Source organism: Gossypium hirsutum, chromosome A12, assembly GCF_007990345.1.
Source record: "Gossypium hirsutum isolate 1008001.06 chromosome A12, Gossypium_hirsutum_v2.1, whole genome shotgun sequence".
NCBI classification, from domain to species: domain Eukaryota; kingdom Viridiplantae; phylum Streptophyta; class Magnoliopsida; order Malvales; family Malvaceae; genus Gossypium; species Gossypium hirsutum.
The window spans coordinates 95,393,064-95,420,728 of NC_053435.1; the positions used below are offsets into that span (position 1 = coordinate 95,393,064).

The 27,665-nt window shown below is 31.9% G+C and overlaps 1 long non-coding RNA gene across 1 annotated transcript; it reads right to left on the bottom strand.

Annotated features, from left to right (window-relative positions):
* Positions 1–19,341: 19,341 nt before the first annotated feature.
* On the bottom strand, positions 19,342–20,152 carry LOC107919582 (uncharacterized). Its single transcript, XR_005906376.1, has 3 exons — positions 20,110–20,152; positions 19,931–20,032; positions 19,342–19,659 (listed from the first exon to the last, which is right to left on the bottom strand). It is a non-coding gene; the product is annotated as an uncharacterized lncRNA (long non-coding RNA).
* Positions 20,153–27,665: the final 7,513 nt, after the last annotated feature.

The following is a 27,665-nucleotide window of genomic DNA, read 5'->3' on the forward strand; positions in this document are numbered from 1 at the left end:
CATAATGCACATTAGAATCAAGTCGAAACTAAACCGGGTACTCAGAGAATTTTTCACAAAATCTTAAATTTTTTTCAAGATATAGGGGACACACACCCATGTGGCCAAGTCGTGTGGGCATTTGAAATAGGGACACATGGTCGTGTCTAGCCAGTGTTCGTTCCCGTGTAACTCTCTAACTTGGGTCACACGGTGAAGCCACACACTCGTATGCTAGGCCTTGTGAGCAATTTAATTTGCATTAATTAGGTTCCGGGGTCACACGGCCAAGCCACATACCCGTGTGAATAATTTTGAGCATTCTGTTTCTCAATTTTTAAGATGTAGGGGACACACGACCAGGTCACACATCCACGTACTAGGCCGTGTGTCACACATAGCTGAAACACACGTCTGTGGCTCTACTCCGTGTGTCACACATCCACATACAAGGCCACTTTTCTCACCCAACTTGTCTTCCACTTATAACAACACTTTAACACATTCTCAAGCCAATACCAAACATTTACTTTTAAAGTAAGCATACAAAATACATGCATCAATTTGGCTAATAGTCTAAACACATATCTTCATCAAACATGTTAGTCATGTATTACTTATGTATATCAAGGAACATGTATGTGCTCATTGAATAAGATTCGGTCCTCCCAAATACGCCAACAGAAGCTCAAAAGTTGAACAGAAGTTCGTAAGAGCTGATCCACCCAACCACGCCAAACAAAAAGTAAAACACGAGAGTTTGCAACAAATTCTAAACCCTGGTTTACTTGGGTAAAATGCTGATATCTCCCTCCAATACCATCTCCACTCCAAACTCCCGTCAAACACCAAATCACGAATATACTCAAATCTCACATTCAATTCAAACCGAATATCTAATTCAATATTATAATTTAAATAATAATTCATTTCCAACGACAGAATATATGCATAATACCAATAATCAATTTATACAAATGTTCAATTTTAACCATACGAACTTTCCTGTACTGAATTGTAGTAATTGTAAAAGTTCAGGGACTATTCTGTTATTTTTTTTCCACAAGTATCTATGGGATCTAGATCTAAAATATAAAATTACTCATTTATTAGAATATATTTCATTTCCAATCCATTTTATAATTAATACCCTTTTATTTTTTGAATATACGCAATTACCCTAAACTTTTACAATTTTTGCAATTTAATCCATTAATTAGTTAATATATCAAATTAACTAATTTTCTCAAATCAGTAATCTATCCAAATATTCTAGGCCCTCATACAGCCCCTAATAAACCTAAAATTCACTATCATACCCTAATATTTTGACATTTTCACAATTTAATCCTAAAATCAATATTTAACAAAAATCACTTTACAAAATCATCACACAGCACAATCAAAGCTCCAAATTCATGTTATTCATCAAAAACATCTAATATTTATCAATGAAAACTTTCAAAATTTTTAGCATAATTAGAAACGCAGGTACGTGTTAGCTGGACCTAGTTACAACGATATCAAAAACATAAAAATTACAAGAAAAAAGAAGAAAATGAATAGGAAAACCTATTTCTTCTTACTTAATTTTGTTTTAATTTCAACTAAATTACAAGTTTGCCACTATAATTTCATTATTTTGTCCTTATCCACCAATTTGTCGTCCCACTATATTATTTAGGGCTTAATTATCACTTAAGTCATTCCTCAATTAATAATTACACCATTTCATCACCTAATTGTTATAATTAGCTAGTTTTTCACCTTTTTCAATTTAGTCCCTTTTCTTTAATTAACTAACTAAAAATTAATATTTCTTAACCAAATTTTAATACGACTATAATGACTCTATAAATATTCTAAAAGTTATATTTATGAGTCGATACGATGAAAATTTGTGATCCCGAAATCACTGTTCTGTTACCACTAAAAATCATCTTGTTACGACTCTCCCCCCTTAGGAAATTTCATCTTCAAAATTGTTATCTAAAAATAGATTCAGATATTGTAATCTCATTATAATAGCCCGTTTTCAGTGAAATTGGAACAATGGTTTCGGGATCTCAAATTCGAAGTCGAAAAAATTTATTTTAATATTATATGGTCTACAATATGATCGAAATACCGTTTAAAAATTTTGTTAAAAAATTTTACCGTTTACAAACTTAATTTGATAAAAGGGACTAAAGTGTGCAAAGTGCAAAAGTTGAGTTCTAATAGCTAAAGGTATTAAATAGCTATAAAATTTTAAATTGGAGGTGCTTATATAGTAATTAGCCATTAAAGTTGTTAATGGATAAGCATGAATAATCATCAGTGGAAATTGAATGAAATATTAAGGTTAATTTTGGAAATTAGTGATTAAAGTTATAATAAATTAAATAAAATAAATTATTATCATCCATCCTCATCATCTTCCACAGAAAAAAAAAAAAGAAAAGAAGAAGAAGAAAACCTAGCCATGGAGGCTTGAAATTTAGGCAAGCTTATTTTGCTTAATTAGGTATGAATCTTCATCTCGTTTTTGACGATTTATATATTTCCGAGATCGTAGTAGCTTAATCTAGCTAGCTAGGGGATTAATTTTCAAAATCGTTAAAGTATTAGGGTTTTGTTATTGATGAATATGCTTGAATTTTGAAGTTTGATAATAGAAAATGAATCGTTGTTGTTAGATAAACAACTTTTGTAAAAAGAATTTTCATGAAATTATCAATTAGGGGTGAAATTGAAAATGTGATAAATTTATGGTAAAATTTGTGAATTTTATGAAATATATGGGCTGCTATTAATATGTATAAAAATCGGCTAAGCTTGAGTAAGAATTAAATTGTATGAATTTTATTTTTCGAGCCTAGGGACTAAATTACAAAGGAATTAAAAGTATAGGGTAAAATGGTAATTTTCCAAAATTCCACGTTGGATTAAATTGAATGAGAATTATATTTAAATGAGTTAAATTTATTCGTATAGATCCTGTCAGATGTCGTACAGAGTTAGATCGAGATAAAAAGAAAATATCAAATTAATTGCCTCCGTATCTACGTACATTTATCGAGGTAAGTTCGTGTAATTAAATTGTACATTTATATGTTTTAAATTGAATATTTGTTTGTAAATTGTACAATTGCCATGAATGAATACCGATTGCATATTCTACAATTACCGAGCCCCGTTTAAACCTTAGGAATCCGTAAGATACAAATGACATGTCATTAGGGTTACCGATTTCAGCTCTTATGAGCTTACCAATACTTAGCTCAAATGAGCTTACCGTTACTCAACTAAGAGGAGCTTACTCTTATTCAGCTTAGAAGAGCTTACCATTTACAGCTTGTATGAGCATACATATACATGAATTTACAGATTATAGTTTAGTATACCTCGTGTGTACTACCCGCGTATCCAACGTTATTCTAAATGGTTCAACGGGTACAATTCTGTTATGAGATTATATGAGTTCGATATGAACTATTACTGGTATTTACCTGAAATACATGAAATGTGATTATTTGATGAATTCAACTATGTGTGTTGGATCTTATATGTGATTTTCATGGCTAATATGTTGGTGATCATGTGTTTAGGCTCTTGGCCAAATTGGTTGAAATATGCTATGTTTACTTACCTATTTTATGGTTATATGGTAAATTAAATTCCATGTTATTTGAACTTACTAAGCTTAAATGCTTACTCTGTGTTATTTTTCTATGTTTTATAGTAATTCGAAAGCTTGTTTGGTTCGGAAGCTTGTTGGAGCTATATCACACTATCCATCGACTCTTTTGGTACTTTTGGATATTTAAATTCAGTTATAATTGCATGTATAGGTTAATTTGGCCAATGTTGGCATATAAGTGTTTTGTTGAGATTAATCATTTATATGGCTTGTGTTTGGTATATTTTTATGTGTATATATGTGGCTTTATCATGTTTGATGTGTGTTTGATATGTAGAATGAAAGAAAGTAAAATGTGGTTGAATATGCATATATGTATTTGGTTATTTAGGTAAGTTAGGATACTTGGTTGACATGTCTTTAAGTTGTCATTTGAGGTGCCTAAGGGCACATTGGTTGTATGTGGTGATATTTCATGTTTAAGATTTGATTTTGGTTTGTTTTGAATGTCTTGTTATGGCTTGTTGATGTGCAAAAATGTTGAGTTTGGTTGGTGTCAAATTGGGTGAGAAATATGGCTTGGAAATTTACCTATTTTCGTCCACATGGGCAGAGACACGGACGTATGTTTCGGCCGTATGTGACACACGGCCAGGTGACACGACCGTTTGTCCCCTGTATCTTCTTAAGAATGTAATACCTCATACCCGTACTTGAGACCGGGATAGGATACGAGGCATTACCGAAATTTTCAGAATAATTTCAATTAATTTATATTATTTAGTATTCATGTTTCATGTTTCATGTAACATCCTTTTCATATATTCAATTTAAAATATCATATAAAATACGATACAATACTTAAATTGTTATATTTACATGCTCATTCAGGGTATCCGAACCTACCTGACTAAATTGCAGAAATACCAAGATTTAGGGGCATATTGGTAATTTACCATTTTCCCAAATTTCACCCAATCTTAAATTGATAATTTCATTCAATTTATTAATTTAGATAATAAAACAATTTATTCCCTTCAATTTAGTCATTTTTGACATTTTTACAAAATTACCCCCTAAAGTTTTACTTTTATTCAATTTAGTCCATGAGCTTAAAACATGCAAATTAGCCATGCTAACTGAATATTCATATATATTTTTCCTCCTCCTCCTCTCCATTCCACATCCTTAATGTATATAACATTCTTGTAAGTACGATTTCACAATTTACTTATTAATGCTCACATTAAGTTATTCACACGAGTCATAGTCACTCAATTATTTATAATTCGAGCTACAGAGATCAAAATTAAGATCCTTAAATTTTCCCTGAAACTAGACTCACATATCATTCCATCATAAAATTGTCAGAATTTTTGGTTTAGCCAATTAGTACAGTTTATTCATTTAAGTTTCCCCTGTTTCACTATCCACAGTTCTGACCTCTCTTTACTAAAAATTAATTATATCACAGTACAAAACTCAGATAATGTTCCCATTGATTTCTATTGAAAATAGACTCATTAATAATTCTAAGCATATAAATTTTAGACTCTAATTAATTTTCTCCAATTTTTAGTGATTTTCCAAAGTCAAAACAGGAGAACCCGAATTCATTCTAACATTGTCTCACAAAATTCATTATATCTCATAATTTACAAATCCATTGCTTACACTGTTTCTTCTATGAAAAACTAGACTCAATAAGCTTTAATTTAATATTTATTCATCTTCTAATTCGATTTCTAAAATTTATGGTGATTTTTCAAAGTTAGTCTACTGCTGCTGCTGTCCAATATTGTTTTAGTTCAAGATGTTTATTACCATTTTTCCTCTAAATTTCACAGGTCATACAATTCAATCCTTGCTCAATTAGCCCATCTATTAAGCTAATTTTTCTCAATTAAAATTTTATTCCATCATTCTAAACTATTACACAACCTTTGAAAATTAGAATTTTAACACTAAACCTTAATTCACAACTTTTTCACAATTAGGTCCTAAAATCAATTTCTATTGAAATTACTTGATAAAATCATCAAACAACAAAATCAAAGCTTCAAATTCATTTTATTTCATCATAAACAGCTAACACTTATCAATGATAGCTTTTAATTTTGTTCATAAAATCAAAAACTAATGAATTAAACACTTGGACCTAATTGTAAAAGTCACAAAAACATAAAAATCTCAAAGAAAAGGGCAAGAATTGAACTCACATATGTCAAAGTATGAAAAACCAGCAGCTTTCAGACCTCCCATGGCGTTTTTGCTGAAGAAAAATAATGATATCTCTAGATTTTTCAAATTTGTCTTGTTTTATATGTTTAATTTGCAAAATTTCCCATTTTGCCCTTGTTTCTCCTTGTCTTTTTTACTGATTTTCTTGCCCAACCGTCCAGCCCATACAATTTGGATCCAATTTCCTTTTAAATCCCTCCTTTTTAATCACTTAAACTATTTAATCACAATTTAATAAATTTTGCACTATTTTCAATTTAGTCCTTTTTAATTAATTGACTAACCAAACGTTAAAATTTTCTAACGAAACTTTAATACTAACTTAATAACACTCCATAAATATTTATAAAAATATTTATGGCTCGGTTTATAAATCCAAGGTCTCGATACCCCCTTTTCAACCAAATTTACCTGATTAATTCTTTTAAAATCGCAAAATTCACTAATTAAAAATAATTCTTTTAAGTTCGCGCTTGGCCTATAATTATTATTTGTTAAAATTTCTAAACTTACTCGTTGGATTTAGTGATCTCGAATCACTGTTTCCGACACCACTGAAAAATTTGGCTGTTACAAAGAATGTAAGTGAGTATGCTCACATGGCCTAGCACACGGGCGTGTGCTTTGGCCGTGTGACCCAAGTCAGAGAGTTATGTAATGACCCGAAATTCACAGGCACCGAAAAAGTGAGTTATAGGGCCTCCGTGTTAGTGAAATAAGTTCGAAAATAATTATTAAAAATATTTATGAGCCTAGTGGTGTGTCTAATTAGGATTTAATTAGGTGAAATTAGCTTAATTTAGAAAAATTAGCAAAAAGAACTAAATTGAAAAAGGGGTAAAAGTTTAATTCTAAAGCAATAGAAAATAAAAAGGATTAAAATGGCAATTAAGCCATTGATTACAAATGAGGCGGCATATTGGTGAAATAAAATCAAAGATTTTATTTAGGTTTTATATATTATAATGATTATTATTGTTTTATATTAAATTATTATAATTATTAATTAACATTATGGTTTTATATTAGATTATTATTATTAGCATTATTATTAAATAAATTAAATAGTAGATAATTGTATGGTAATAAAAATATACATGTATAAAAAAAATTACATTGGTACATTTGTAATTTAAATACTTAATTACTTATAATTTAAGTAAAAAGATATTTGTTAAATAAATAATTAAATTATTAAAATTATGAGATTTTTGTTTGAGAAACAAATTAAATAATGACAATGGTAATAAAATCATTGGTACAAATGTAAAAATAAATATGTATCCAATTGTAATATTAGTATTTGTTATGAAAATAGATATTTATTAAATTAATTAAATATAAAATATAACATAAAAGAAATAAAACAAATGAAACGCAAAAAAAAAAAGTTATAGAGAGCATTCGAAACAGGGGAAAGAAGAGAAGAAAAAGAAAGAAAAAGGGAAAATAGGGTTTTTGAAGCTTGGAGTTAATTTGGTAAGTCAATTAAGTCCTTTTTAGTTAATTTTGATGTTTTAGAAGCTTTGAAACAAGATTTTGATGAAATTAAGTTGATAGTTCAAGAGTTCATATGTTTCCAAATATGGTTCATGTTGGATAAATTATGGAATTAGGGATTTAATTGAATGAATTCTAAGTTAGAATTGATTAAGGGATTAAATTGTAAACTAGGCTATAAGTTTTATGTTGTAGGGACTAAATTGAAGAAATTTTGAAATTAGGGAAATATGCAGGAAATTTTATAGTTAAATATAAGTTTAGACAAAATTTGAATAGAAAAAGAGAGTGAATTGGATTAAGAAAAATAATTAAGTTTAGTTAGGATTAAATTGGGAATAAGGTAGGAATTGTTTAGAAATTTAATTATTTATTATAATTAATGCTGTAAATAATAATATAAATTACTATTATTTTCGTAGCCAACAAAGAACCTGAAACGTCAGCATCGAAAGGAAAGGAGAAAGTCATCAAGGACTAAAACGGGAGAATTACGGTGTGTATTACTATAATTCAAATTTTAATTATTATTGATTGCTGAAATTTTAATTATTATGTATGGTAAGTAAGACTTGAGGTAAGTATGTGATTATTTGAAAAGTGTATTGATTGAAAAATAAATAAATGGTGACAATTGTATGGTGTTGATGGTATACACTTGTGTGAAAATTAATTTGTATATGAATTAAGATAATAGATATTTGAATTGAATGAGTATTGAAAATTTTTGTGTAAATGAAATTGAAATTAGAAAAAGTAAAATAATACCCTATTAACTTGTCGGACTAGATTTGATACAAATGGCATGCCATTGGATTTGTGATGTGATGAGGAGATTGTAGTTCGGCCGAGAAGATGTTTCTGTTATTATATACTTCGATTTATCCAAAGAGGCACTTAATGCCTTACTGGTGTGTGATAGAGGATTTAAAATATTCTGGGTGTGTTTGGGTTGGACATTCTGGTGTGTTTGGGTGGAAATCCGCTTATCTATCATAGTCCGAGCTTTGTTAATAGGGTAAATAATTGAAATGAAATTTTGAAAATGAGATCATTTGTTTTAGCACTATTGAAAAGTACGAGAAAGAATGTATGAACTAAATTATGAATTGAGTTAGTATGAGAAAAATGAATTATGAATTTAAGATTTATGAAGTAAAATAATTATATATAAAAGTAGTTTAAATAATTATAAAATTTATGGTTGATGTTTGTAATTTATTAATATTAAATAGTCTTGATTTATAGTAATACCACTGAGTATATCCATACGCAGCGTACGGTTGTTTCCGTGCGCAGGTTAGTAGAAGTCAAGTGTCCCGGCTCAGCATCCAGAACAATCCCGACTCCAACACAAACTTGATGATGTATATTTTTCTTTTGGGTAAAGGTGGCATGTACATAGGTGTTGTTTAGTCACTTGAATATGTATATTACTTTGAGTAGTGAAGGATGAATTATAAGATTTAGATGGTTAAATGAAATGGTAAGGAAAGTACATGATATTTTGATACATGAACATTAAGTTGTTAAATGAATGAAGTTTATAATCAATTTTGAATGATGCTAAGATAGTTATTAAGTTAAAATTTTGTTAATGATATAAATATTAGTTATATGAATGTGAAACATTGGTGTTGGTGATTTTGGTTTGAATTTGCAGGAGGTTTAGGTAAAAATAAGCAGAAATGCTGCCGAAATTTTTTTATAAAAAAAAATTTGGAATACTCGAACAAGTCTCGTTCTACTTTTAATACGTGTTTGAACTTCGAGAGTCCAAGATAGGGACTTAATTATTATATTATACTATGAAAGTTATATTAATTGTAAATTATTCGTAAGTTGTCTGATATGTCCGGTAATGCCTCATAACCTCATTCCGGCGACGGTTTGGGGTTAGGGGGTGTTACAAGTTACACGGGCACGGACACAGGTTGGGACACAGCCGTGTGTCCCTATTTCGAATGCCCACACGGCCTGAGATATGAGCGTATGACCCCGCAGCTTTGAAATATTTCATAACCAAATTTTAATACGACTATAATGACTCAATAAATATTCTAAAAATAATATTTATGAGTCGATATGATGGAAATTTGTGGTCCTGGAAATACTGTTTTGTTACCACTGAAAATTGTAACACCCTGATTTTGGGCCTAATCGGAATAGTAGTTTCGGGACCACAAATTCGATGATGAAAATTTTATTTTTTATTATATTTTTATGGTCTACGATTTCACAGAATAATTTATTAAAAATTTCGTTCGAAAATTTTGACGTTCGGGCACTTAATTTAGTCAAAAGGACTAAATCGTAAAAAGTGCAAAAGTTGAGTTCTACATATAGAGGTGTCCAATTGTTATGAAATTTTAAATTTAGGGTCCTTAAATGGAAATTAGACCATTGGTTAATTGATGGAAAAAAATAGACATGAAATGAGTGTAATAAAATATTTTTAAATTAGGGGTATTTTGGTAAACTAATAATTAAATGAATTAAAAAGGGAAATAAGCCAAATTAGCTATCATCTTCTTCATTCAACTATTTCTACCAGAAGCAGCCATGGTTAAGGTTTGTTCAAACTCCCAAGCTCAATTGTAAGTGCTCCCTAGCCCCGTTTTTAAAGTTCTTTACATTTTTGAAATCTCGGTAACTTGGTTAAGGTTATTCTAGTAATAATTTAACCAAGCGTTTATATTTGGAAAAATACTCATATGTGAATTTTTTTTATTTTGATGTTTTATGGTAGAATATGAAGCTTGAAATTGTGTTAAACAACTTTCACTAAGCGATTTTATGTGAAAACGAGTAAAACGACATAATCGGTAAAAATACCTAATGTTCATAAGTACATGTTAGAGTGCGAATTTGAGGTTCCTATAGAAGGAAAAAATGATCAGCATGTCATAAGACATAAGGAAATAGGATGAAGTTTTATTTACGAGCCTAGGGGCAAAATGTAATTTTGATAAAGTTTAGGGGCAAAAATTGTAATTTTTCCAAAATATGATTTTGGGTTAATTTGAATAATTTGAGTCCTAATTAGATTATATTTGAAATGATAGATTAAGGAAAAATCAAAATTCGGGCTAAAATTGGAAAATATCGGGTTGTAGACAAAATGGTAAAAATGACCATTTTCGCATACGAGGTAAGTTCATATGATTTTTAATAATGCAATGTGTAATTTAATGTTATTGCCTTGATATTAAATGAGATGTAAGTTCATGTGTAAATGTGGTAACATAATTGTCATTTTAACTAATTTAATAATATTTATATGATATGATGATTATTATCATGAAATATTATGCTTTGTGGATTATTATTTAATAATATGCAAATTATCTGAGCTACTTCATAAATATGAAATGCTACCAAGTATCGGTTCCGAAATTCTGTGGAAGACGGCAAAGATGTGTGATTGAGGAAAATCTCGTTTGAACATTGGGAATAGATTAGGATACAAGTGACAATTCACTAGGATGTTTGAGTTCCGAACTCGTTGAGTTGAGTCCGAGTTCACTTATGGATGCGCACACCCAAGCTTGTTGAGTTGAGTCCGATTCACTTATGGGTAGGGGTGAGCAAAATCCGATTCGATTCGAAAAACTCGATAAAATTTTCAAATTTTGAATTAAATAGTTCAAGTTATTTGAGTTAATCAAGTTATTTGGGTCAACTCGAATAAAAAAAATAAGTTTTTTGGTTTAACTCGAATGTGAATTACACAATTCGAGTTATTCGAAAATCCGAATAAAAAAGGTAAAACTACTTCATTTTGATGAATGTTTACCTTTTCTAAAGTTAAAAGTCGAAACCATTAAGTTAAAAAGGTAAAACCATGTTGTTTTGATAAATGTTTACTAATTAAGTTAAAAGGCAAAACCATTATATTGTTTATGTTGTTAAATAATTTTATACTTTGTTTCCTAGTTAAATAATCGGTTCATGTAAAGCGCAATATTAAGTACAAATAATAGGATTCTTTAACTCGACTCGACTTGACTCGAAATTTTTTGACTTGATTCGACCCGATTTGAAAAACATTCAAATTGAGTTCAGTTGCTAAAATAGGATTCGTCAACTCGACTAACTCAAAATTTTTTGATCGATCCGACTCGACTCGATCGAATGCTCACCCCTAGTTATGGGTGGGTTACATGGCAGCTTGGCTAGACATATATTCGGCAGGCTATTGAGTTTGTCTAGCTGTGGGTATGGCACTTATGTGCATGCATTTCGTGTATCCGATTATATTCCGAGTGTTCAACGGGTAATTTGGCGAAGTAGTCGTTGATGATCTCAATGAGATAAGCCATTGGTGAGTATGTCTTTGAGTTATGTTACAAGTTGTACAGGTATGTACACTAAACTTATGTGTGATGCCTTGACATGTGATGATCTATACTGTATATAGTATTTGGTGAATATTATGAAAATGACATGATTTGGAATAAGTCCTTGATACTTGATGACATTGAGATTATGGATTTATGCTTATGAAGCATACTTATGTTTTCTTACCATTATGAATGAAATGATATTGTATGGATTTGGTGAATAATAGTAATGAATGAGTAAATTTAGCCTTGGCAGTTTTGGGTTACTACAGTGGCGCAAATTTGGAAATTCACCATAAATTGTGGAAATTGAATTAGGGGTTGAATAAAATATGATGTTAAATCCCAAGGAGTCCTAGTTTCACATAGAAGAAACGGTATATGCAATAGAAATTTATATTATGAGATATTTAAATTGTTGTGAGACAGAGTCTGAATGACTTCGTAATCCCCTGTTTCTATTTGAGAAAATCATTACAAATTGTATAAAAACAATTATGGGTTGTAATTTATATTATTAAAATCCTTAATGAGTCTATTCTCTAGAAAGATAGATGAGAGCATTATCTGAATTCTGTACTATGAGGAAAATAATTTTTAGTGAAGAGAGGTTAGAACTGTTGGACAGAAAAACAGGGGAAATTTTAATGAATAAATTGTACTAATTTGATAAGCCAAAAATTCTGTAAATTTTATGGAATAAATTTATATGAGTCTAGTTTCAAGGAAAATTAACAAAACTTAATTTGGAGTCTCGTAGCTCCAGATATAAATGAATTAGTAACTGTAACTCGGTAAAACAGCTTAACCTGAACAAGAGTAAATTGTACAATTATGATGTTTTACCTTAAAAAAAACATGTGGGTAATTGCTTATTAACTTCATATGGACTTACTAAGCGTAAAGCTTACCCCTCCTCTCTACTTCTTTAGTTTTGGCAGGTCGGCTCGGGGTTGGAGATCGTCGGAGGCAAAATCACACTATCAAACTACCATTTATGAGAGAATTAATTCAAATATTAGAAATATCAAGTGAGTGACATGTATAGGAAGTTGGTTTGTGATATGTATTATTATTATGACTTTGACCATATGTATCGGTCTGCATTGAGTTATCGTATATGATCATGAGATATGGTCCTTATGCATTATGGTTTGTAAGTTTAATTAATCATGCCATGTCCTATGTTTTGATGTGATGATATAGTTAGCTTTGTTTGTTATTCACGATTGGTAATACATCAGGTAAGTTAAATGCAGGCCAGTGGATCATGAATTAAATGGAAATGAGTAATGTTGCCTTGAATATGGATGTTTAATGGACAAATTGGTAACTATATTATGATGGTATAAAATGAGAATAAGATTTAGCATGTCTAGTTCTAGTTAATGTAAGGATGTATATTATATACAGGATGGTAAGCAAATATGTTTAAAGTGAATGACATGTTATTACATGACTATGGATGTGTAAGTGCTCATTTATGCCATGTTATATATCTTTAAATATGAGTCCATGCATGTGTTCGAAAAGTTTTGAATTAAATGAAATTTTATAGCCCGATTTTTGTCTATGTGCATGGTTAAGTCTGGTAAAGCCTCGTACCCTGTTCCGGCCTTGGATACGGGTAAGAAATGTTACAAAAACCAGGCTGTTACAATACTCGTTTGCCATGCTTTCATACTATGCTTGCTTATGGGTTGGGCCACCTATCCAGGACCGAAGGCCTGCTTGAAAAATGGGTTTGGTTAAAATTTAAGGCTTGTTTTCTATATGAGTCGAGCCTTGGGCAATATTTTTGCTCAAGTTTGGTTCGACCTGACCAGAATATATTATGTTATAAAAAATAAGTATATTAATTATATATGTTAAATAATAATTATATATAATTATATTTATATTAAATCACTAACCTAATAACAAGTATACCAATTACTCGAAACCTAAAAGAAAGGTTACCCAACTAAATAACTCAACTCAAAATATAAAATTTTAAAAATTATATTTAATACAATGAACAGAGACTCCAAGTGTGAGTGTCTGACCAAGTTCCTGTTGACATTCATGAGGCAATGACCAATGAGTCTTGGACAGTTGCAGTTCATAATGAGTTACATGCGCTTCTTCAAAATCACACTTGGAGTCTCTGTTCATTACCTGCCAACAGAAGAGCAATTGGCTATAAGTGGTTATTTAAAGTCAAGAAGAAGGCTGATGGTTCAGTAGATCGCTACAAAGCTCGCCTGGTTGCCAAAGGTTTCTCTCGGCATGCTGGTATCAATTTTCAAGATACCTTCAGCCCTGTTGTTCGGGCTGCAACCATTCGAACCATTCTTGCTGTTGCAGTCATGAAAGGGTGGTCATTGAGGCAAGTCGATGTCAACAATGCTTTCCTCAATGGGGAGTTAACGGAGGAGATTTACATGACTCAACCACCTGGGTTTGAAGCATCAGGTCCGAATGGTCAAAAGTTGGTTTGTAAACTCAACAAGGCTCTCTATGGCTTAAGACAAGCTCCTCGGAGGTGGTTTCAAACGCTCAAACAGTATTTGGTTGGTTCACTTGGCTTTCGAGCATCAAAGGCTGACCCATCACTTTTCATTCGAATCACTTCAGGGCGTTACTTGCTGCTTATGGCCTATGTAGATGACATTGTCCTTATAGGCAGTTCTGATGAGGAGATTGATAGTGTTGTCCAGCAACTTCATCACAGATTTGCTCTTAAGGACATAGGCTAGCTCAATTTTTTCCTAGGCATCACTGTTCACCATACCTCTTAGGGGTTGTTCTTGAATCAGAAAAAGTACATCACTGAGATACTAAATAAGATTGGGATGTCAGGTGCGTCCGCTACACCAAGTCCCATGGTGAGCTTTCCCAAGTTAGTTGCTTCTGATGACAGTCCATCGTTTGCTGATGGGCATCTTTATCGCAGTGTCGTTGGTATGCTTCAATATGTTTGCATCACATGACCGGACTTGTCTTTTTGTGTTAATAAACTTAGCCAGTATATGAATTCTCCGAGTGAGTTACACTGGAAGGCTGTCAAACGTGTGTTGAGGTATCTTCTTGGAACAATAGATCATGGCCTATATCTCTCCAAGGGACAGTTTGCCTTAGTTTGCTACTCTGATGCTGACTGGGCGTCCTTAGTCGAAGATCGACGTTCCACCACTGGCTATGTTGTTTTCCTAGGGGCTAATCCTGTTGCTTGGTGCTCTAGGAAGCAACCAGTTGTATCCAGATCTTCGTCAGAAGCTGAATATCGAAGCTTGGCCAATTGTGTGTCTGAACTCCTATGGGTCAAGCAACTGTTAGATGAACTCGGCATGTCACTTTCTCAACCTCCTGTGGTCTGGTGTGATAACACCTCTGCTATTTCAATGGCTGCAAATCCCACACATCATGCCAAAGTTAAACACGTGGAGATTGATCATCATTTTGTTAGGGAGAAAGTCCTTGATGGAATACTGCAGGTCAACTTTGTTCCATCTGACAAACAAATTGCAGATGTCCTCACCAAACTGATCACGCCCAAACAATTTGCAACCTTTCGACATGCTTTCTGAGTTTTAACCAGTGATGATTGTGTCTTACAAGCAAAAGATTGTTTAAAGAGACCAAGGGAATGTTAGTATAACTACTACATTAGTTAGATTGTTATAGTCTGTTAAGTCTATTAGCAGTTAACTGTTGGTGCAGTTGGCTTCTATTCTCTATTAAATAGTTGTTGTATTCAGAAGTTAGATATGAAAAATGATGTATACTTTTGATCATTGTTGTTTTCTTTAGCTCTTCTATGCTATAGTTTAACAAAACATATTCAAATGAGGAAAAAGGATAATAAATTGAAAATATTTTCTCAAGTTTGTTTTTGTTTTTTATTTTGATCCGATTAGGTATGAATTCAAAATCATGTAGACTACCCCTTGTAAATATATAATTTCAACAAAAATTGTTCAATTAGGAATGAGTGAATATTACAATTAATCTGTGAATAATCAACTTTTAGAATTTAGTTGTATGTTGATTGAGTATGAATCCCAACAAATGTATAAGTTAATGGATGGTCATTTTAAAATGAAATCAAAATTCCAAATTTAAAAAATTAAGGAAAATTTCAACATTTATATTTTTATGCAGGGAAGAATTCAAAAGGTTGGCATCGGATAAAATGGGCATACTATAACTATTTAGAAGTACAATTTAACTTTTTTCATAAAAAAAATTTAAGTTGGAACCCCCAACAGTTTATATTTTTATCCTGACTCTTGTCTTCCCTCCTTTTGTGTGGATGTCGTAAATATCCTAAAAATCGATTTAAGAGTAAAGATGTGGATGAATCATTTTAAATTAAAATATATATTCTAGTAACAGTAAAAATAAAACTTAAAATTCTGGGAATTATACAAATAAATTAGATACATATGTTTAAAATCCACTTGAAAATAAATAAACTAAAATCTAAAAAAGGCTTAAAAAGTTTAACTTACCATGTGTCAAGCATTTGCCCCAGGTATTCTTTTTGGTATATGGTTTAGATTTTTCTTATATAATATAAAAAAATAAAAACTCAACACACACACAAAAAAAAAAGTCCAAATATTCAATCGGAGTAAGGAGAAAATAGGGAGGAAAAGCTGTTGCATATTACATATATAAGTTAGAAATTATAATGAATGTTTTCAAATTTTTTTTATTTAATCATAGTTTGGGTAAATATGGAATTGGAAGGATCCAAGTATAGAAGAGTTGAGTTTAAGCAAAAGCTGTTTTTTTTTATTGGTCATAGATTAAAAAAGGTCAATAAATAATTTAATTCATACGATTTGTACAAGAAATAAAACATAAATCCAAAAATTCAAAATAATTTGTGTAAAATACAGCATAAATAAGAAAGATAAAAACCCTAAAGCACGGATTGATTCCAAATGTTTTGTTTTAAAAATTGATAATGTCTCCTTGGCCGCCCAGCAACTAAACAAATTTAAAATTATTAGCCACCAACTTTGGACTAAGCACACTCTATTTTTATACGGGAAAATCAATTAATGTATAGGCAGCAGGAATTAAATTTGGGTTTTTCGGCGACAATAAATTATTTAGGTCATCAAAATGAGGTAACTGTTATAATATTAATTTAAGTTTACCGACAAAGTTGAAGTTAAAGTCACAGCTAACATTGGTTAGGACAAAGCTGTGAGCTGTCTAACTTTTTGTCTGGTTCCAAGTGGCTCAAGATTTGATGCTCCGCTCATGCTTATCCTTTCATCAATAAATAATACAATATAAATGTGAGCTTTTGGGTTTATTTCTAACGCAAAGCTAGTAGGTAGGATGGCACCCGATAATACCGGCTGATATTTTCATACCCTGAATTGGATATCTACAATTTTACACCAATTCCATTAAATAAAGTACTCCAATTTTATCACCAACAAAAATACTAAAATTTTATAAAATGTTTTTTTTTTATTTTCATATACTCATATAAAAATAATAATTTAAACTTGATCTAAGTTATTATAAATTTATCAATTAAATTAAAATTTTATTATTATTTTATATGAGTTTTACACGTAATACTTATTTCTCACCTACATAGTCTATACTGTAACTTAAATGTGTGATCGATCTAATCTTATGAGTTAACTTGACATTAAATTTGATGAGGAAAAATATTAAAACTTAAATTTTAATCGATTAATAAATATTATTATCGAATGCTTGGTATTTTCAAACTTTGTATAGAAATTATAAAAAATAATTTAAACTTAGGAAAAACATGGAAATGATAGGATTTGAACCTAGAGCAACAAGTATCTTAAATCTTTAACTTTACCATTCCAACCATAGCCCCATTATTATTTTATTTGAATTTTATACATAAATTTTGTTTATCACACATGATGTTCTATGTATAAATATCAATTTCTATATCTATATTATTATTTAAGTTTGTGACCGAGTTGGTGTCATGAGTCAACTCGACACCAATTCAATTAGGGAAAATATTAAAAAAAACCAAATTTTAAATGATTCATAAATATTATTATAGGGTGTTTTTGAGTTTTCATACATTTATATCTATATTATCATTTAACTGCGTAGTTGAGTTAGTGTCACGAATTTACTCAATACTAACTCAGTAAAAGAAAGTACTAGAATCTAAATAATAAATTATTAATAACTATTATTATATATATAAATTTATTTTTTTTACTTTTCATACCTTTATATTAGACAAGCGAGAAGAGCAATTAAAAGTTTAAACGATATTTAATCCATTGATAAAAAATTGATGGTGAATCTTGCTAGATATAATCCAAGAAATTTTTTTGGGGGGAAACATGAAATTATGTCATTGAAAACTCTAGCTTAGGGAGAACATTTGATCTTGAGGGAGAAGGCGAAAGGTAAGCTTTGAACACTAGTGAAGGTGATGATATTAATGTGGCACAAACTAAAGCCTTGGACAAAAAGAAAGAGCATGAAGGAGATTCAAATGTAGTGATCGTAGGGGAGAATGATTCAGAGAATCTAGAATGGTTGGAAAGATGCTAGGTTGGAAGGTCAGTGGATTTTTTTCTGTTGTTTATTTGTCAAAGAAGCTGGATAAACTTGCTAGAATGAAGTCATAATTAGGAGGATTTCAAGCAGAATGTTTCTCCTTTACAATGAATCAGAACAAAACGCTGAAGGATTTTATGACACCAAGCATGCTGCATTTTATTAGGTTTTTAAGAAGATTGAAAATTGGTAGGAGAATATTAATGTTAACACATTACGAGATCATTGGACAAATCAGTTGGATGAATTGTTTTCATAAAGAGTATACAATAAGGAGTTTTTCGTCGTGGTACTTATTGTGGACTGACTCCATGATTAAGTAATTGCGAATTATCGGAACGATACTTTTAGACATAATTGCAATTATTAGAGTCTAATTGTATATGTCCGATTGGTCCCTCGGCTAGCTCAATAGAAGCTTGATCAGACTGTATTTGAATTAGAAGTAAATTCTACGATTTTATAAATAATTTAATTGAGTCGATTTATTCGATGTGAAATTATATTGGGTGGTTGTAAAAAGTCTTCAACTATAGAATTTGATTAAAGAATTTTATTGAAAAAATAATTTGAAAAATCTAAGTGATTTTTGGGAAAATTAATTTTGATCAAGCAGATCACTAGTCTGGGAGAACACTACAGGAAAACAGATTTTTAGTGGCGTTTTTTTTTGCCTTTAGCGGCGTTTTTAAGCGCCGCTAAAACTTGAAAAGCGCCGCAAAAAAATGTCGCTATATGTAACGCCGCTAATTTTGTTGAAAAAACGCCGCTAAAGGCCAGGACTTTTAGCGGCGCTTATATAAAAAACGCCGTTAAAGACCAGGACTTATAGCAGCGCTTTTTTAAAAACTAAAAGTCTTGTTCTATAATGGCGTTTTATATAAAAAGCGCCGCTAAAAGTCTTGTTCTTTAGTGGCGTTTTTTAAAAAAGTGCCGCTAAAAGTCTTGGTCTTTAGCGGCGCTTTTTTAAAAAACGCCGCTAATTTCCCAGTTTTTTAATATGTATTTTGCACCTATATCCAACCCTCCTGCAAGAAATTCAACCAAAAATAGCAAATATACTATGAAATCCAACTAAAATATTCTTACAATAATGTTAAAAGTTACAAGAAAACAAATGTCTAAGATGGCGGATTTTGAAATTGCTGGAACATAGTCATCATAGACTGAAGCTGTAGCTGGAGTTCATTGTATTTTCTATTCTACTCCGCCTCCCTCGCTGCTGCCTCCGCTCTAAGTTGAGAAATTTGCTCATCTGTGCTAGCTTGTATCTGGACTATCTGATCTTTTAGCCTCTGAACTTCAGCTTGACTTTGACTCCCGGAAGGTATGTATTGGTGCGAGGTGGATCCAAAATATTGGGTCGGGTTAGCACCAGATCCTTGAAATCTAACCCGACCATACCTTTTAGGACCCAAAACTTCATTAATAATTCTGTTATCAATATCCTCAAAATTAACAGAACTATCAGTCGAAGCAGTCGCTTCATACTCTACCTTATTATCTTTTAGTTTCTCCTAATAAATCAGTCAAAGAGTTAGAAACGAAATATACAATAAAAAGGAATACAACATAACGTTATTTAAAATAAAACTAATAAAAACGACGAATTAAAACACTATAATTAAATATTATAAATATTTATAATGAATCAAATTTTATTAAGTAAATTTACCATAATTTCTGCAGCCTCAGATGTCATCGGAGTTCCATCTTTTTTCCTGTGCGTAATGTCAAAAAGTTGAAGGCGTCCAACTTTTTGACCAGACGAGGCTTCCTACAATATAGTAGTAAAAATATTATTTAATAGTAAAAAGTCATTAATACTTGATAGAATTAATAAATCCATAGTACCGCGGCCTGAGCTACACAAGCAAAACTTCTCGACCCTGCCGTGTGCGTAAATTTTTATTTTTGCCTGCTGCTTATTCCAACTCGCTCACGGTCCTACATAATGAAATTATTGTTACGTATATAGTAAATACTATAAACTGAAAAATTTATAAGAGTTTGCAAGTACATAATACCTCTCCTTTCTTCGAATTCCAAAATCGAACCGCATCTTCCCATTGGTACCTCAGCATTCCCGGTGGCACATTGTGCAATTTTTCTTCGAGGCTTATGGGTTTTTAAAATATTCTTTTTTCAAACTGCTTTTATGGTCTCTCTATTTTTTACCCAATGCCTTCTTGATATAGGCATCAGAGACCTCTAAAGCAAACCTCTCCTAAAAAACACAAGTTTAGGAATTAAATATAAATGAAACTTAAACCAAAGTATTATAAATTACATTAACGTTTTGTTACCTTAATATTAGAGAGAGCTTGATTTTTATTGCTATCAGGCATGTTATGCCATGATTCGTAGTTGATGGGCAACATATTGGCATTTCGTGCTATAATGCCCAAATAGCCTGCTAAAAGTCGAGCTTCTTGTCCAACAGGCTGACCATGGCTGTTTCTAGTTACTTTGACACGCTCGACAGAATTTAAGTTATATAAATCTGTTAGGAGCGTACGTCCTCGACCTTTGTGCGTCCCACCATTTTCAGCTGAAAAATAATATATTATTACTATATTGAAATTTAAAAATAAATCAGTAATAAAATTTAATACAATTTGTAAAATAAACTTAACATTACTTTGAAATTCCACAGACTCGTCAAGTGTCTCCGGCACGCTTGAAGATCCAACAACTGTCTGCTGTTTAGTACTTACTTCTTCCGAATTTGTAGTATTCTGTACAATACTAAGATCTCTTAATCTTCTTCTAGGCATTTTTCCTGCAACACATAAAATAATTAAAATTTTAGTAAGAAATAACAACAATAGTAAATATAAAATAGTTAAATTATATAACATAACCAATGTTAAAATTATAACATTACATATAAAAAAAATCATAAAATCTTACTACATCATAAATCGTAAATATCTTCGTCCACATCCTAACGAACCCATTGAAATTGTGTACTAGTACTAGGGATATTTTCATTTAAGTTTTGTTCTGGAAAAGGCAAAGTTTTTGATCTTTCAACGATGTCATCTCTACTTCCATTCCCCATGTCAAACAAGTCTCTAGGGGTGTTTTGGAGTACAACGTACCAACCCTCATCAATTGGATCTTTCAAGTAAAAAACTTGTTTAACTTGAGAAGAAAATACATACAACTCGTCTATCAAATGTTCTCCAGTGTGAATTAATCGAGAGAAATTCACCATTGTAAAACCAAACTGATTATTTTTAATTCTGCGAGCAGTATTAGCATCAGCCCAATCACATTGAAATAAGACAACTTTCCATTTTCCATAGTAATCCAACTCAATAATGTCGGTTAGAAGCCCGTAATACTCCACATTTCCCTCGACAGGATTACTGTCCCTAGCACTAGCGTAACTTGTAATTAAAGAATTAACAACTACTCCACAATTTTGAGTTCTCCTCAATCTCTCGCGATATTTGGTATGAAATCTGAATCCATTCATGGTGAAGCCACTATATCTTTTTACTACTCGATTCGGACCTTGGGAAAGCCATTTAACTTCGTCATTAACGACATTCCCACTCCAAACCTATTGAATCAAAAGTAAATTGAGTAATTGTAAATGTTATGAGAAAACATTATTATTTGTCAATAAAATGTTGAGTTGCATACCGTTTGGCTTAACCATTCATGAAAAGATTCTGCGAATAACCTATTAATCTCGCGATGTTGTAATCTTCGTGAGCGTGAACAAGATCTTAAGACTTGTTTGTACTCACTATGTTAAAAACATGTTTAATTCGTTAAAAAATAAACAAATAAAAAAAAGATGAATATTTATCATATTCTAGAACTTACTTGCGTAATTGTTCAAGTGCATCGTGGTGGAAAAAAACATATCTATGTGCTTGTACCCAAGGTCGGTCATCTAATTCTGCAATTTCAACTTTGCCGATTGGTTCTCCACAACTTTGAAATAATAAGTTTCGGCCAAGCTAGGATCATTGAATCCGACATTTCTACTTGGTCTATTCAATCTTGTTTCAACATCTTCTAAATATCTAGAACAGAATGTCATACACTCCTCTGTCAAGTAGCCTTCAGCAATCGATCCTTCAGGATAACGCTTGTTACGGCAATAAGACTTCAATTTGCTTAGGAACCTAAACACCATATGCAACATGTAACGCCCCAAAAATTGGGCCTAGAAGAGTTGGATTTTGAGTGTGGGATTCGAATAGAAGGAAACCTGAATATTGAGGAGTTTTAAATATTACCAGTGTTTAAAAATATATATATATTGATAAAATATTTATGTTATTACTAATATTTTAATTTTTATGAAAATTATTATCATTATAATTATTAGATACAAATATATTTATAAAATTATTGTTGTTAATTTAGTGTTTAAATTAACATATTATTAGAAATTTTACTGTATCTATTTTTATTGATTTATGGAAATTATAATTATTATTATTAGGAAAAAATATATATTATCGTATTTGAAATTTTCATTATTATGGTTATTATTATTATTATTTTAGTTTTTAAATAAATTTAAAAGTATTTAAAGTGTGGGAAAGATTCGGTCCAAGACTCTAGCAAAAATTATTATTTTTGTTTCTTTAGGGGATCTGGGCAGTAAGGTTTATTAATAAGTTGGGCTAAAATTGGACATAAGGAGGAGCCTGACCTTGTGGTTAGGCTTGTTAAGCAGTAGGAAGGGAGCAGGGGTTCGATTCCCTGCGTGTGCAAATGTGGGTTTTTATTTTAGAAAAACCAAGGGCTGTCGCAGGTAGGCCTTATTAACTGTTCAGGCTAATTCATGTCAGAAGCAAGCATCTGGCCTAGTGGCTAAGCCTCTAGGAGGGCGGAGGAGGAGTTGGGTTCAAGGCGTGGCGTGCGCAACTTGGGGAGTTTTTCGGCTAGTCTCTTGGATTTGAGTAAATTAGCCATTGCTGATTTTTGTTCCCTTTGATTGTTTTTTTTTCTTCAGTATATATTTGAGGTATTTTAGAATATTTCCTTTGGGTTTTGATATTTTCTCTTCTTCCATTCCCTTTCCTTCTTCTTTTCTTTTCTTTTTCTCTCCATTTACTTTCTCCTCTTCTTTTTCTTTTTTCCTCTATAGCTGAATCTTCCTATCATCCTGTACATATCCATCTTTTATCAGTCGTTTCTAAACCTTCATAACCATTTGTCATAAAAAGTCGAAATCCCAAAAGCCTATATTTTCTTCTGTGCCTATTTTTCCTAGCCAAATCTTTTTACTTCTCTTCATCATTCTTGATCGATACTCTAGTCCTCTAAACCCCAAGTTTCTGTCAACAAAGCCATTACAAAATCCTTATCTTTTCTTCATTGTTACAAAAAGCTGAAAACGCATAGCCATAGGGACACAGCCGAATTTTAAGATCACTGAAGGCTCGAATTTTGTTATCATTTGAGGGCTTAGAACTGCATCAGAATCGAGTAGGAATTAAATGGAATCGTTGACTGAAGGAATCGGTGGTAAGTCCTTCCAACCTAATCTTTATTTCGTATTTTAGAAAAAACCGAAACCCCTAAAGGTCAGGGAGGCTGTCGATTTGGGTTTATAGCCTTAAGGGGTTGTGATAACTGTTTTATCTTAATGATAATGTGATCTAGAGGCTGCTGATTAAGGGCTTGGACAAGGGGAACAAGTGGATCTAAATCTAGTCGCTAACTTCGACAAAGGTAAGATTGCTAGTGCCTAAGGTGTTATTGGCCGAATAAGGTAAGGGATTAATATTTAGTTCGTTTCGGTAGTTAGATTAACGTGGTAGTAATATAATTGTAGGCAGTTCGTGCGTGGATCTCGTCAATGAATCGTCATAAAACAGGTGTGTAAACGACACCCACTCATAGACTAGATCGGCAAAAGCCGAAAAGCCGAAAAGTCGGCATTTGTGAACTTGCGAGCGTGCGAGCGCTTGTGAGGTGGTTTGGTTGTTAATTTTGGTAATCGCAAGCAGTATGATTGCAGAGTGCGCAATTTCGTGCACTTCGGTATATTTGGGCTTAATGGGCCGAAAACAGGTTAGTGGGCCAACGGGCCCAATTCGGTAAAAACGCTCGGTAAGTGCTTCTGTTAATGTGTTAATGGTTAGAATATGTATGTAAACCCTAAAATATTTAAATTACTAGAATACACTTAAGTAGGAAAATTATCGTTTTACCCTTAGGTGCAAAATGACCGTCATACCCCTGGGATTAATTTTGACTGAAATGCATGATATTCTGATTATGTTTGTTGTATGCCATGACATGTATATCTGTTGTATAGGGTTGGGCTTTGTTATGGAGGAAGAACCCGTTCTGGTGGCTGTGCCACATATTCCGATATAAGCAGTTTTGCTGCGGATTATAGTTAGTGCCGCAACCGGTGCTAACACTGTAAGTGTAGGGATGGCATGGGTGATTTATTCCCCACAGGAAGTGTAGGGATGGACGGAGGGAAGTGCAGGGTTGGATGGGGTTATCATGCATTAATCATATGAGACTGTTTTATTATGGGCCAACTGTATTAAAATGGGCCTAACTATGTTAATATGAGCAAGACCCAATATATCTCGACTTGTAATAGGGCTACGGCCCAGACTGATACTGATATGGGCTAGGCCCAGTATGCTTTGATATTGTAATAGGGTTTTGGCCCAGATTAATACTGATATGGGCTAAGGCCCAGTTAACTCTGATTTCTGAATAGGGCTTAGGCCCAGTAAAGCTTGAACTGATTTGGGCTCTGGTTTTGATACTTTACACACTGAGTTTTCCAAACTCACCCCTTTTCTCTTCCATCCTTGCAGGGGAGACCTAGTTGGTGGACTTGGAGCTGGGCGGGGTTCAGAGTGGCCACGAAGATTAAGTTTCTGTTTTCTTTAAAATAAGTTTCGCATTTATTATTTTGATTATTTTTTTTATTCTGGTTTAAGTTGTAATAAGGCCGTTCTCTTTATTATTTTTAATATTTTGGGTTATTAAATTGGTTAGCTCTAGGGCGCGTTTTATTAAAGTAACTTATTTTCAAAATATCACGATTACCGAGCAAAGCTTTCGCAACGTAAATGTTTTCAAAGAAAATAAATATTTTAAATGGATTTAAACTTAATTTGTTGTTCGTGGACGAGTAATATGCTTTAAGTGTGGCAATGGATGTGTGCATGTCTAGGATTGGATCCATGAAGAGCTTGGTACTTAAGCAGTCCAATAGACTCACCTCTTCTTTTCTGGCTTCCTACCTGGTGCACAGCTTCCATTCACTTTAATCTATAACGAAAATATTCTTTTCAAAGATTTTTAATTAAAACATGAGTTTTACAATAACGCTCCAATGAGTTTTACATCAAGAAGGGTTTTCAATGAAAACATGGTTTTTAAAAAACACTTCAATGTGACACGCCGAATTCGGCCGTAACATCTGGGCCGGGTTTGGGGTGTTACACAACATTTTGACTTTTCGTTTTTATTCAACTAGCAAGTTAACTAAACGTTCCCACCCAGAAAAACCACCAAAGCTAAACCGCTAAAGATTTTAAAATGGCAAACTAGCATGTGCATTGAGAGCCTATAGCTTTGGACATGGATACTTCAAGGAAAATGAATAGTAGAGATCGGAGTAACATACTAGCATGTGCATTGAGAATAATAAATGTGATGAACACTGTCAGATCATCAGTTCTATATAGCTATATCATGAATGCAGAGTAGATAATGCTTTTGCCCACAGATGGAAGTTTCATTTGCAAAATCAGAATAACCACTGCTTAGTGAAATATACAGCAACGAGGCTTAATAAATTAATAGTATAAGGCCACTTTCTTTAAAGATTAAAATTTTTAGATCCTTGTTCTCTATTAAAAGATATTTGTATGAACAGAAAAGGTAAAATGCAAGAGCAACCTTCATGTCGAGCTTCAATTTTAATGACTTTTACTCTAAAGAACACGAAGAGGTTTTGGGTGTATAAATTTGACCTGCATACTTGATGTAATGAAAGAAGCCCAAAGGAAACATTGGTTAATGAAACCAAATCATAGCTCCCATCAAACTGAAACTGAACTTTAGGTAACAAGTGATGGCCTTATAAATTTATGCAAAGATAAAAAGTTAAACCAGTGAATAAATGGCAAATAAAAAAAAGGAAATAATGTAATGATAAGTTTTGCTGCAGACCTTGTATGCTCGATTAAAAGTCTCTTACCCCATCACCAATGGTGAACAAGCGGATTGCTCTGTAGTTCCTCAGGCTCCGTTTCACCAAAAGGGCATATATATCAACAAATGCAAGAGACAAGCTCCACAAACTTTGCAAGCCAACAACAAGAACATGGTAGCTGATGCATTGGAATCATCAAATATTCATGTTACAAATAAGACTAAAAATCATGAAATTATCATCTCAACTAAAAGAGACAACAGTTTCTATGAAACTATCTTGTAATCTCAGATTGTAAACCAAAAAAATAGCTTAGTTTTGTCACTAACTTAGGCATGGTACTAATCCATCACATTTTCGCTAACCTAACATACACTTTAAAAAAAGCTTAATATACACCCATGAAAGCAAGTAACTAACAGATGGAAACAAAGTCCAGAATTTATATGGCCAAAGAGACGAAAGCTATCTGTGTTTTATAGGGAAACAAACATATAATCGTTTAACCTGCGAAAAGAAAGAATGCTAAACTATAGCATCTTTTTACTAGTATCAAGCATCAAAGTAAAATCCGAAACTTCTTTGAAGAAAGCCTGTGGAAAATACCTAAATGATATACATTCAGCTCTAAATTGCCAATTTCTACCTCAACATCTTATACAATTATGTGCTCATAAAAGTTTGATTTAATCCTAAAAGTAAGGGTATTCTTGATCCACAACTACACTGATCATCAAAGTCTTAACATTAGTTCAAATGTGTTACATACATCAGGTCAAAATATGTCATCAATCCCCATACTTGAATGAAGTTTGAGATTTAGTTCATGTACTTAAAAAGTTTAATGCTCTTAATATTTTTATTTGAAAATCTCAGTCCAACAGCTGACATTATTGGCACTTTTTTTCAAACTTTACCATCAAAGATACAATCATACCAGCTTTAAAAGCAAATCATTATTCATCTACGTCACCACTCTACTATTCTATCTAAATTTAACATTTTGACTTAACAAAAAATTTTCATATCTTTTAAGTTTGATTCACATCTTATCGTCTTCATCTGCCACAAATGTGTCAATTAGATATAACATTAATCACTCAATTTTTAAAAAATAATATCGAAAACAATTAGCATTATTCATGTGAGTTATAAAAGGATTGGACTTTATATTCTAATTATCTTTTAAGTTTCCAACTTTGATAACCTTAATTATCGAAAAAAGAAAAAAGTATTCAGAATT